Source organism: Chrysochloris asiatica, unplaced genomic scaffold (genome assembly GCF_000296735.1).
Source record: "Chrysochloris asiatica unplaced genomic scaffold, ChrAsi1.0 scaffold00262, whole genome shotgun sequence".
NCBI classification, from domain to species: Eukaryota; Metazoa; Chordata; class Mammalia; order Afrosoricida; family Chrysochloridae; genus Chrysochloris; species Chrysochloris asiatica.
Genome location: NW_006408780.1, coordinates 1,424,828 through 1,434,637, shown reverse-complemented (window position 1 = coordinate 1,434,637; position 9,810 = coordinate 1,424,828). Strand labels below are relative to the sequence as shown.

Genomic DNA, 9,810 nt, shown 5'->3' with positions numbered 1-9,810 from the left:
GAAGCCATTGTTGAGCTAAGGCAAGAAAAGAGGAACAGGAGGTCTCCTCTATTCCCACAATGGGGGCAGCGAGAGTGACAGGGTCCAAGCAAAGGGGCAAGCAGGAGCCCAGGGCTGTCCATAAGCTGATCCACAGGACTGCAAAGTAGGTAAGGTTTGAGGGAAGATGACACCAGAGCCAGACCCATCACAGGACACACACTAGTCCAGGGGCTGAGGTCTGAGGATGACCATGGGGCTCGGGGGAGAAGCCCTACGGAGCAGACAGTATGTTTTTGGGTTCTGCAGGAGAGCACATTGAGGCCCGAGAGGCTGGGGACAGGGTGGGCATTTGCCTGGGGCCATGCAGGGCATGGACTGGCCAAGTGGCAGCATCAGTGGACTCAAGCGTGGCAACAGTAGTGAGGTTGGCCCAGGATCAGGCAGTGTTTCGTTCTGCTGTGCATAAGGTCACTATGAGCCGGTACCGACTCAATGGCACTCAACAACAACATGCAGGGCAGTTCGAGAAGATAAAGTCACGTCTTATAATGAAATGTGCAAAGACCTACTAGAGTTGAAAACCGAAAGAAAAGAACATAATTCTCATAATTTCTCAAACGGAAAGAACTGAAGAAAAAAGTCAAGTCTCAATTTGCAATATTGAAGGACTCTGTGGGGCAATCATCAGGAAAGCTGTACACTAGGGTTGTATCCTTTCGCCATACTTATTCACTCTGTATGCTGAGCAAATAATCCGAGAAGCTGGATTATCTGAAGAACATGGCATCAGGATTGGAGGAAGACTCATTAACAACCTGTGATATGCAGACGGTACAACTTTGATTGCTGGAAGCTAAGAGGACTTAAATCCTCACCACTGGACCAATAAATAGCATCATAATAAATAGGGAAAAGACTGAAGTTGTCAAAGACTTCCATGTTCTTGGATCCACAATCAACACTCATGGAAGCAGCAGTCAAGAAATCAAACGATGTATTGCAATAGGCAAATCTGCCATACAAGACATCGTTAAAGTCTTCAAGGGCAAAGCTGTCACATTGAAGACTAAGGCACGCCTGACCCAAGCCATATTTTTAGTTACTTCAAATGCATGTGAGAGTTGGAGAGTAAAATTTGATGCATATGAATTATGGTATTCGTTGTTGTTGTCAGGTACCATCAAGTCAGTACCGATTCACAGTGAATTTATGTACAGTACTGCCTGGTCCACTTGAGCCCAATGCTGCTGCCAAATGTTAAAAGTACCACGGACTGCCAGAAGAGCAAACAAGAGCCATAATGCTCTTCAGAAGTCACATACGTTAGACATGTTGTCAAGAGGGATCAGTCCCTGGAGAAGGGCATCATGCTTGGTAAAGTGGAGGGTCAAGGAAAAAGAGGAAGCCCCCCAACGAGACAGACGGACACAATATAGCAGCAACAGTGGACTAAACATAACAACTCTGGGGTAGACAGCTAAGGGAAAGGTATCTCCTTAGAACTTACAAGGTACTGCACGCGGCTTTTCCAAAGAAACTAAATTGGCCACAGATAGGAAGACTCAACAGCGCAAAGACTGCAGCTCTCCCCCAGTGAGCTATAAATTCAGTGCTTTTGGTGGAACCTGCCGCCAAGCTGCATTCACTAGAGAAGACAAAAGGCCAAAAAGAATTCAGTTCTGAAAAACAGCAGTGGTGGTGGCAGGAACGGCTTGCCCATGAAGATCAAGGCTTACAGATCTCCACAAGAAGACCTCATTTTACTGAACTCCACAGCTCCTGCTTGCACTTCTGCAAACCTGAAGCTCAGTGGCAACCCTGTCTCTGCCCCATGTTTCAAACACCACGTGCTCACTTTCTAGTTCCATGTCACATTTGGGTCATTCTCACAAGGTTTCAAATTTATTCATAAGCGCTGGTAGATTAGGCATTGGGCAGTTAACCACAAGGTCAGCAGTTCAAACCAACAACCGCTCAAGAGAAAGACGAGGCTGTCTGCTCCGGTACAGATGCAATCTCGGCAAATCTCCATTCGCTGGCTGCTGCTCGGAACCAACGACGGCAGCGGGTTATGGCACACCTAATAGACTTCAGTTAGCATGTTAACGTACCTTTCATATGCACTATATCTGGAAACCAAATATAGTCATGTGACTTCACTGCGGAGGTGTGGAACCGAACCTGCAATAGCTCCCAGGTGTGCCTGGAGTAAAGGCAGTGCTGTCTCAACAACAAAAAACATAGTGAGGTTAAGCACTGAGCTGCGAACTGCAAAGTCAGCAGGTTTCAATCTCTGTTGTGGCAGTTTGCTCAGGTAAAGACAACAGCCTTAGAAATCCAAGGGGTCCTTCAAGTCTGTCCCACAGGGTCACTCTGAGGTGGAATCGACCTGATAGACCAAATCACCACACCTCATACCTCCGTATGAATTTGTAATTATTTATTATTACAAATAAATGCCAACTCAATCAGCGAAACATTCAACCTTTACCAAAAACACTTAGGGCAGTGGTTTTATCTAAGCCTTATGGGGGAGAAGGATTTTTAGAAAGATACAAAGAAATGTGACTCCTAAAGGGAAAAAAACAATGTTAAGTGCAGGAAGTAGAACTGAGACAACCCAACAGACATGTTAAGACAAGGACAAACTTCCTGATTAGGAAAGTGTCCACAATCCACAGGACATGAGACCGCTTCTGGCTCTAAGATGCTCTGGGCACGGCTGCCCCCTGGTGGACAGTAACTACACAGACAGTCTGATTTCAGACATTAAAATGAGGTAGGCAGCCTTTGCTCAATACACTGGGGTGTAACCACAAGGTTGGAGGTTCAAACCCACCCTGAGGTGCCCAGAAAAAAGCCTGGTAGTCTGAGAAATCAACTACAGAAAACCCGCTGGACACAATGCTCCCCTGATAAACCCGCTGGACACAATGCTCCCCTGATACACCCGCTGGACACAGTGCTCCCCTGATAAACCCGCTGGAACACAGTGCTACTCTGATATACCCGCTGGACACAGTGCTCCCCTGATAGACCCGCTGGACACAATGCTCCCCTGATAGACCCGCTGGAACACAGTGCTACTCTGGTATACCCGCTGGACACAGTGCTCCCCTGATAGACCCGCTGGACACAGTACTCCCCTGATAAACCCGCTGGAACACAGTGCTCCCCTGATAGACCCGCTGGACACAGTGTTCCCGATAGACCCGCTGGAACACAATGCTCCCCTGATAAACCCGCTGGAACACAGTGCTACCCTGATAAACAGGGGTTTGCCAGAAGGTATAACTGATTGGATGGGAACTGGTTTTTAAAAGCGGGGGAAAAGGCTCCTGTTGGAATTCACCAAAGAGGGCAGACTGCTAACAAAGAAGTCAGTTCCTGGCAGTCTTCAAAGCGCAGGCCCATTTTATGTACAGGTACATGTGTGCACACATACATGCTCACTAAGAAAACATCTAGTGCAATATGCTCTTGTTCACAGTCAAGTCAGTTCCGACTCACAGCGACCCTGTATAGGGTTTTCAAGGACTGGTAGGTTTGAACCACCAACCTTGTGGTTAGCAGTCCAGTACTTATCCTATGTTGTTGTTAAGTGCCATTGAGGTGATTCCAACCCATAGCGACCCTGTATAGGGTTTCCAAGGAGCAGCTGGTGAGCTTGAACCGCCGACTCTGCAGTTCTAACGGCTTTGCAGTCTGACGCATTAACCCACAGCGCCATACCAGGACTCCACTATAGCAGGTAGAAGTTAATACACAGTATCTCTGGGAAAGGATGTGGATAATTACAATTTACCTTCTTATGCCGATTTATCATTTTTTAATTAAAAAACTAATTTTAACAAAGAAAACAAACACTTCCACACTATGATGACAGCAAGACTAGGAGACTAGACTTGTGATGTTGTCGTTGCCAAGTGCTGCTGAGTCGGCTCCAACTCAAGAGAGATCCTGATAGGGTTTCCAAGGAGCAGCTGATGAGTTTGAAGTGCCCACCTTGTAGTTCAAGCAGTCCAGTGTTTATTCTATAATGCCACATAGGATACTTATCAGTAATAAAAAATAAAGCCACTGCCGTCAAGTTAATTTGGTGGTGGTGGTTATGTGCCGTGGAGTCGGTTCCAACTCATAGCGACCCTGCACAGGGTTTCTGACTGTAAATCTTTACAGGAGCAGAAAGCTTCATCTTTCTCCCATGGAACAGCTGGTAGTTTCGAACTGCTGTCCCTAAGGTTAGCAGCCAGACTTGTAACCACTATGCTACGAGGACTTCGTGGACTTATAGAAAGCCCAGAAGACAGAGCAGAAGCACCCCAAAGGGCTTCCCAGGCTGTGGTTTTTATGACAGCAGACTGCCACATCTTTTTCTCTGTGGAGTGGCGAGTCAAACACTGAACCTTCACCACCCATCTCTTAGTGTTCGTGCAACGCTGACTCGTGTGGTCTTGTGATGCTGGAAACTATGCCACCAGTATTTCAAATACCAGAAGGGTCACCCAGAGTGGGTGGGTTTCAGCAGTTTCCAGACTAAGGTAGACTAGAAAGAAATAGCCGATAATCTACTTCCAAAAACTAGCCAGTGACAATTTATGGACCACAATGCAACAATGACCCACTCATCAGGAGGGAGCAATCGCTGAAAGAGGGCACAGGTTTGAAGCAGACACTCGGGAGACGGACTGACACAATGGTTCGGAGCTACAGTCTACAGCACCTCACAATGTCCTGAATGTTGTCACCCACAGGCAGGGGCGCAGCGGGCAAAGAGGCGGGAAGAAGGTGTCTGTGCACGCGGGGCTCACCTCTGGCACTGGCCCACTCCAGGTGAGTCCTCTGGAGAAGCTCAGCCAAGGAGATGCACATCCAAGTGTCCTGCTGTCCTCAGAAGCCCCTGGAGTCCCCCCCAGTGAGCAGTGGCCATGTCCTGACCACTGCTCGGGAGAATGGACAAAGTCAGGGAGTAATGACGGGCGGGTCCAGCTGGGGGCCCTCACCTAGGTGTCAGGAAGGTGAACTGCTGAAGGGGAGGGGCAGGCTATATGGCTGTAAGACAGCAGCGGACACAATAGGGGTCCCTCAGCAAAATGGAACGAGGGCGCCGGGAAGGCCGGCTGAGAAGGCCGGGCTCAGCTACAGCAGAATGGCTTTTGCTTCTTTATGAAGAAGAGTTTGGTGGTTCCTTGAGCTACTGAGCATAGAACAGCCATCCGACTCTGCAATTCCACTTCTAGGCATCCCTCAAAGCCAACCCTACTGCCATCGTGTCAATTCCGACTCCTAGTGACCCTGGACAGGGTTTCCAAAGCTGTCATGGTTCTCCCAAGGAGCGGCTGGTAGGTTTGAACCGCCAACCTTGAAGTTAGCAGTGCAGTACTTATCCCACAGCATCACCAGGGCTCCAGGCACAGAGAAAGAAGTATAAATGGTAAGAAGATACCCACCAACGGAACTGAGGAACAGAAACTGCAGAGACAAAGAGCCTCTGAGTCTGAGGCAATCAGTGCCTCCCACTAGAGGGCAGCACCAGGAACCGGAAACACCGGAGTATGGGAGCAGAGGGTGATGGGAATAAACACCACACTGACTTGCGTTATTTTAAAATGGTGACATTTATGTTGTACGAATTTCACCTCCATAAACAAACAAACATAAAAGGGTCTGGAAGTCATTACAACAAAGGCTCGGCAGAGCTAGGGACAAATACTGGGGCTTTCGTAACAATCTTTTCTATATTTCTCTGTACATACCATATATACTCCACCATAAAAAAAAAAAAACGGAGGGGACAAATTCAGGGACACTCAAAGGGACAACAGTACACTGGGCTCACCCGGGGAACACCACGCCCATCCCAGGGCCTTAGCGGCAGCACCTCAAACTTTATGAAATGGGCATCAGTATTCCCCCCAAGTGCCTGGCGATCTGGAATCCAGCCTGTTTTCCACCATCAGCTCTGCTGACGAGATATCTGGATGGGTGGGAGAGAGGAGAGAAGAAAAAGAAAAAAAGATATCAGTCTATGAATGCAGCAAATTCCAGAAAAGAACCTAAGAACTCATTTAAAACAGTAGGCCGGGTAAGACGGTCGAGTGACCACAGTGGATGCAACTCAGACGAAGCACTCCATCCCTTGCGTTAAAGGATGGATGTGCTTGGAAGATGACTCAGCTGTAAAAAAAAACCAACACTGTGAAACAGGCTTGTGGAAATGGCACGGTGGGGGGATCGGAGCCCTGGTCTAACCTCTCACTAACAGCATGGGAAGCCCAGGGCCAAAATCACAGAGGAGTGGTGCAGGTCGTCCCTGGGGAGATTCAGCAGCATTCTTGAAAGGACAAGAAGCCCGTAGACTGCTCTGGCAAAGCAGGGTTCACCTCCTCAGAGAGGGATGGGCGGGATGTAAAAACGGCCAGGTGGCGTCAGACCTCCTGGTCTCTAACTTTAGGAAAGGAAGGAGAATCATCAGCAAATCAGCCCAAAGCTGAGTCTCAGGAGGCCGAGATCAGACAAGCGTCCTTTTTACCAGCTGTGTTCTCCCTCATACACAGCACTACTTCTCTGCTGGATTGGAGAATTTGTTGTGGAGGTCACACAGAACTTACAGACCGTATGCATAGTGACGGGGCTTATTAGGGAAGTCACAGGTTACAATTCAGGACCACTAACTTAAGAGTCCTAGTGCGGTGCTATAGGAGAAGCACTGTCTGCGGTTCAAACCCACTAGCTGCTCCTTGGAAACGCTATACAGGGTCGCTATGAGTGGGATCGGCTCAATGGCACGTGACAACTTAGAACACAGTCTTTTGGTCGGGCCAGCTTCTTGGCTAAGCCACAGGCAGGCCACTCTCTAGACCTCAGCCTCTCAGACCAGTCCTGCCTCTGCCAGCAAGATCCCCGGACACCCCACTCTGCCAGGAAACCTCCTACCCAAAGACACTCAGTTCTCACCCAGTGGGTTGGTCTACACACTGGAACCCCGTCTCTGGTTCTGCTCTCGGTTTCTCTGCTACTACCTCTTGCCATCTCCAGTGTTAGGGCTCTTGCTCTCCCTCTCCCCCCTCCCCCCTTGTTCTCTCTACCATTGTCTGTCAGTCTCCTGGGTCTAGAAGGTTCTCAGTGCAGGAACCTCTTTTCAAGGGACACATTCTGCTCTCATCTTCTTGAAAGTAGGGAGCTCCTCCACCTCCTGACTCCCTTACTACCTCTGGGCTGGCTCATCTTAAACTTAGCATGATGGCAAAACTGACCAATCCTCACTGTTGTAGTTATTAAATGTCATCAAGTCAGTTCCGACTCACAGAAACCCTGTATAGGGGCTCCAAGCACAGCTGGTAGGTTGGAACCACCAGCTTTGTGGTTCAAACTGACCTTACCTTTCAGCCCAGAGCTTATCCTACAGTGCCATACCAGGACTCCAATCCTCATTCGGACATCTCATTTGCACCCCCACAACGGTGCCAAGCACCTTGACTATATAACATTAGCAAGCTGTCCAATCCCCTTGGTGGGCCCTAAACACCTCATTTGCATAGTCTCACCCACTCTGTTAGATGAGGACAGCATGCAGCCAATGTCACTGAATTGTAAATGAGGAAGTGAGCTCAAAAGGGCAGAGATTACCCAAGGATGGAGTTCAGAAGGCTTAGAAACGAAACACAAGATTGAGCTAACCAATATTACATTGTGGGGACTGTGATGATCAGATACACCCAACAAAATGGGTGTAAACTGCTGACTGGGAAACTGATCTGTTCTGTAAACCTTCATCCAATTCTCAAGTTTGTTTGGTTTCTTTAAAAAAAAAGGCTACAAACCAAGGAAACCTTATGGGACACTTCTATCTGTTCTGTTGGGTTACTGAGTTAGAATTAAACTGACTGCACTCAATGAGGAATCACAAAAGTACATCCTCCTACACACACACACGAGACAACCCAGGTTGGGAGCAGACAGCTAACATCCGTAACTTGCAAGGTGCTTCAAGTGTACCAGGTACTGTAACACGTGACCTAGTAGGTCTCCAACAGGTGCCTATCCTATACAGAAAACCCAGAACCAGTAACCAAAGCCATCCACATGGGTTCAGAAAGCTCACAGGGCTGGGCCACTTGATCCAGATCATGGACGCCTGGGAAGCTCGAATGAAGTCTTCCTATCAAAGGGGCGGAGAAGTCAGCCAACTGGTGGAAGAAAAGAGCCCCAAGAGGCCAGGATCCTGCCACACTAGCAAGGAACCAGGGAGGCTGCACAATAGATAGAGAAAAGGTGGCTGGGGGACGGGGGATGACAACCCTGATAAGTTGACCACGTCTATACATGGAAGATAGTTCAGCGTCTCACCAGTGAGAGCGAGATTGCAATCATCCAGGACCACGGGAAGTCACCGTGCTCGGCACATTTAATTTTGTCCTGACAATGCTTGGTTCGATGTACAAGAGTCATGAATAACAGACAACTAATTCCTATTGGTTATTTGTACAGAAAACACTCGATGCTGTGAACAGCATGAAAAGGCGGTAACGGAAGTTGTTAGACTGGTTTCCTTGATGCTTAGGAGCACCCCAAGAATGTAACCAAGTGCTGAGGCAGATCCTGGGCACCCTGCTCAGAGTCCATCTTGCCCCCACCCACCTTGCTCAGAGTAAAAGTCCATGTTTCTCCAGGCCTCAGCCAGCCACTACCCCGACTTTACCACTACTCCTGCTCCAGCCATTCCAGCCTCGTTGCCCCAAGTTATTTTCACTATGGATACTTATTTGAAGCAATACCAACTGAAATGTTGCAACAAAGGCAATGCTGAAAACTCTCATTTGTCTATGCCAAAAAGTTGAGAAGACAGCTCCCTGGTCAACCGCCTGACAGTTATATTTGCACCTGTTCTAAAGTAGTTTGATCCAACAGAATGCAGACATTATCAAGCATCATTAACACCACATGCAAGTTAAAAATATAAGCAGATGGCACAACTACGCTTGCTAAAAGGGAAGACTCGAAGTACTTACTGATAAAAGATCAAATACAGCCTTCACTATGGATCACACTTCAACATAAAGAAAACAGAAATCCTCACAAACTAAATCGATAAGCAGCATCATGCTAAAGAAAGGAAAAATTGACATTTTCAAGGATTTCATATTATTTGGATCCACAATCAACGCCTATGGCAGAAGCAGTTAGGAAACAAAATACCGTATTACACTGGGCAAATCTGCTACAAACGCTCACTCTAAAGTATTAAAGAGCAAAGCAGTCACTTTGAAGAGTAAGGCACACCTGACCTAAACCCAGGTCAACTGAAAAAACTATCTCATGTACATGTAAAAGCTGGAAAACGAGTAAGGAAGACTGAAGAACTGATGTATATGAATTATGGTGTTGGCAAAGATGGTTGGAAATACCATCGAAGAAGTCCAGCCAGAATGCTCCTAGACAAGATAGTCTCACATACTTTGGACATGTTATCAGGAGGCACCAGTCTCTGAAGCAGGACATCATTCTTGCTGAAGTACAGGGGTCAGTGAAAGAGAAAAGACCCTCAAGGACCTGGAATGGCACAGTGGCTGTAGGAATGGGCTCAAACAAGTATGAGGATGCCACATGCCTAGACAGTGCTTTGGTCTGGTGGGGTCAACATTCTGGAACCCACTTAACTGCACTTAACGCCCTCACTCTGCAAGCAGCAGTGTACTAAGCTTTCTGTTGCTACAGAACAAGAATCCGCTTTACTCCAACTCCCAGTAACATTTGCTACCTTCCTACAACCGTTCACTTCCTCTCTTCAAAGTCCCTGAGGCTCCGGCTAACAGTTCTCTGGCTCTC

At 47.8% G+C, this 9,810-nt stretch overlaps 1 pseudogene; it reads right to left on the bottom strand.

Moving 5' to 3' along the window:
- Positions 1-201: 201 nt before the first annotated feature.
- On the bottom strand, positions 202-881 carry LOC102826970 (annotated as a pseudogene).
- Between the last annotated feature and the right edge of the window lie 8,929 nt (positions 882-9,810).